General features: G+C 38.5%; 1 pseudogene; it reads left to right on the top strand.

Annotated features, from left to right (window-relative positions):
- The first annotated feature begins 692 nt into the window (after nt 1–692).
- On the top strand, nt 693–1,067 carry LOC117721942 (large ribosomal subunit protein eL31 pseudogene; annotated as a pseudogene).
- Nucleotides 1,068–3,848: the final 2,781 nt, after the last annotated feature.

The following is a 3,848-nucleotide window of genomic DNA, read 5'->3' as shown; positions in this document are numbered from 1 at the left end:
TAATGCAAATTAATTTTGTTAAGGAGAAAAAAATATAAAAATTGTTAGGTGTCAGAGGCAGCTTTGCTTATACACTGAAGGCCTAAAATCAGCCATAGGCCTAAGTCTGCCTCCTAACACAAAGTCTAGGGTCTCTGTGGAAAAACACTGAAACAGATAACTATAAGATATTGTAAACAGGAAGCTTTGGTGGAAATTTACCAGCCTGGATAGGAACAAGTAGTCATAGGTCTTGCTGATAGTCATAGACCTTGGGTAGACTTGGCGGATAGTACCAACTTAGATAAGGACAAGTGAATCATAGGTGGAGTTATAGTGAACTGTCCTCTGAACCTTCACCCAGCTGACACTGTGTTCTGGAAGATATCTGTATTCCCCCTGGACACTTATGCTCCTGCGTCATCCCCTTCCCCACATTTTGCCTTTTTGTATATATAACCCCTGTGTGAAAAAAGTAAAATCAGCGGTTTGATCAGCCTATAGACAAGCTGCTTGTTCTTTGTGTCCCCTGTTCTCCAGCTCTCTCTTCCAGGTCTTCTGATCCCAGTTCAGTGCCCCATGGGACTGGGGCAGTCAGGAACTAAATAAAATATTTCAAGAACCCCAGCCCTCTAGGTATAGAGATAGTTTTTATTATTCTCATTGAACACTGAGAATCATCAAGGTGGTCTTTCCAATTTGGGCCCAGCAGAATGGTGCCCATAAAGAAGGGTGGTGAGAAGAAGAGGCGATCTGATCTCAAGGAGGTGGTGACCCAAGAATACATCATCAAAATTCACAAGTGCATCCATAGAGTAGGATTCAAGAAGCATGTCCCTTGGGCACTCCAAGAAATCTGGAATTTGGCAAGGGAGGAAATGAGGACTCCAGATGTGCACATTGAAACCAGGCTCAATAATGCTGTCTGGATCAAAGGAATAAGGAATGCTCTGTATTGCATCTGAGTAAGTTTATCCAGAAAACATAATGAAGGTGAGGCTTCACCAAACAAGCTCTACACACTGGTAGCTTACATGCCTGTTACCACATTCAAAAATCTACAGACGGTCAATGTGGAGGAGAACTAACCAGCTGAATGTCAAATAAAGTTGAATCGTCAAGTCTAAGAGGATGACACAAACAATATCAGTACTGGTACAGAATATATTACAATATTGCCTTACTACTAGAGTTTTCCATCCAGTTCAACCAGAATTTGAGCACTTTGGACAAATCATCGTAACATAATAGACAAGAATAAAAGATGTGCAAAACAAAATTCCTGTCTCCAAAATGCTTTTGATCTACAACAATACTAAGTCTTAACAAAGAAAAGTAACATGCAGATTGAGAGGACATCATCTTGCAAGAACTTAAAGGAGACTGGAACTTAGAAGTGAAGGAAGGGGGGTGGTTCGTGGAAGAGGTGGCAGCATCCATGTAGGGACAAAGACAGAAGAGACTTGACTGGAAAGTACTGAAGATGTGGGAGTTTCAACTGAGTGTCTTAGGACCACAATGTAGATGATAACAGAAGGGAAAACATGAGAGTGATACTTAGTAGGAAGCTAGTGGTTGTTGGACTATGAAGAGGAGTGAAAGTTAAATTGGGGAGAGTTGTACTAACCAGTAAGAGCAAACACTTGGCTGACACTAGCCCAGGATGGGCATTCACATCATTAGATGTAGACCTGATGTCCCAGACAGGCTGGAGTGGTGTCTTCAACGTTAAACCAGCTGCAGAGTTATGATCGCTGATGGAGCCCTTTGGTGAGCAGGTCATTATAACCATGGACAACATTTGCCAAGTTCACAGCACACACCAGGCATAACTCTGTCTACCATTTCACAATACCAAGTTTTACTATCATCCTGTGATATGTTTTCACAGACACAAACAAACAAACAAACAAACAAACAGCCAGCCAGCTAGTCTCCTAAGAACTGTGAACTACGCAGCAGTAATTTAAACCAGTCTAGTAAGATTACTTACTTAATTATCTAGGTACCTTTGAGAAAGTGTGGGCTCATAAATGTTTTGTAGTTACACTTGACATTATAGAATTGCTCCCACATGAGATCCCTAAGTAGTTCCTACCATACATAATGTTTGGTAACAAGATATTAATGACATCAAGAAACACAAGCGAGAAACGAAACCAGTGCTATTAAGCAATCATAGTTAATAATGAAGTATGAGTGTTTTCTGTGGAAAGTGGCTTACTCAGAGTTACAGTCACACTTTGTATGGTCATCAGCCGTTTTACAAGATGCCACATTTCAAACTGGGCTATTAATCCCATTTTGCCTGCCTTTCAGACTCATTTTTACAATGTGAAATTGCTATGAAACACACACTTATCAAATATCACCCACATTGCTAATTTTGTTTTTTTTTGTACATAGGGGTTTTGTTGCAGGATCAGTGTGAGAACACAGCTCATTTCTGTTTGTGTGAAGCTTTAAGTGGGACTTAGACTACTCACAACAATTCTGTAATGGCTTTTCTTTCCCCTTCTTTTTCTTTATCTCCAAACCTTTTAATAAATAAGCCTTCATTTTTCAATCTGTGGCAATAAAATATGAATCCCTATTGAAATGTTAAATTTTGCTGCCAGCTCTTTAGCCCAGTATGGGAGAAAAAAAATGACCTTGCTTTGGTCTGAATACAGAAACGTTTTGCTCAGAAATTATTTTAACCCCAAGTTGTAAGAAAAGTGTAGAAAATGTTCCCTAAAAATTACAGTAGATTTTACTTTATTTTTTTGCTATGAGGAATATGTTAGTTAGAATTCTTCATAAAAACAGAACCAGAACCAATAAGATATGTGGTGTGTGTGTGTGTGTGTGTGTGTGTGTGTGTGTGTGTTGTATAAAATATAATTAACTTTGTATACCTACATGCAAGTAATTCTTGGAAAATATTTTCCTTTTCTTCTTGAAAGCTATTTTATCATATTTTACGTCCTGAAATTCTAGACCCAAATAAGCTGTAGCTGAGAAGGGCCAAATTGCTTTGCTTTCTTATTGCTCTAAACTTTTCCCATAGACTCTGTTTCCTGGAGAGAAATCTGTTTGTATTTATAATCTAGATTTAGACTGTCTTATGTATTTTGTTATTTATTTCTTGTTCTGGAAAGGCTTATGATTTCCTGTTTAGGACATGCTTTGAACAACTGTATACCGGAGCTTAGAAGCCAAAATGGGGATACAGAGTGGGGCTTCTCAGAAGTCATCTAGGAGCTACCTAGAGAAGAATGGCTGTCTTGGGTTAGTGAAGTTCTTGTAAATTACCCCATTCCTTTCATCTATTCTCATGGAAACTCTGCAGATTGCCTTAGTAATAGCAGCCTCATCTTAGACCTTCTCTCACCAAAAGCAGAGAAACTTCGTGTTAACAGCTAAATATGTCAATTTTCCTCAAATTCTCATGTTGAAATTCCAATCCTTAGTGCAATGGATTAATAGGTGTGTCCTTTGAGAGATAATTATGCCATGAGGGATAAGTCCATGAAGCCGGTTAGGAAATTATGCATGTTATATGCATCAGGGGGCAATAGAGTTTTACATGGTTCTAATATAGAAAGTTCTAGATCCTGATAATGGTCTAAGTAAGATAAACAAATTTGACTTTATATTGGGATGAGGAAGTCAGAGACAAGGATGGAAGAGTGGTGACAGAAATTACATTTGGGAAAAACGTAGTTAATAACTAAAACTAAGAAAAATACCATCAAGGAGTAATTGTAAAACTGTTAACAATCAGAATGTATGTAGGAGAATGTGCCTGTGTCTATGAAAGTCTTTTTAAGGTGCTCGACAAGCCCTGAATTTAGATGTTTTTGGGAAACACGTGTCCCTTAGATACC

The sequence above is a fragment of the Arvicanthis niloticus genome, chromosome 16 (genome assembly GCF_011762505.2).
Source record: "Arvicanthis niloticus isolate mArvNil1 chromosome 16, mArvNil1.pat.X, whole genome shotgun sequence".
Classification (NCBI taxonomy): Eukaryota; Metazoa; Chordata; class Mammalia; order Rodentia; family Muridae; genus Arvicanthis; species Arvicanthis niloticus.
This window is presented reverse-complemented; position numbering and strand designations above follow the sequence as displayed.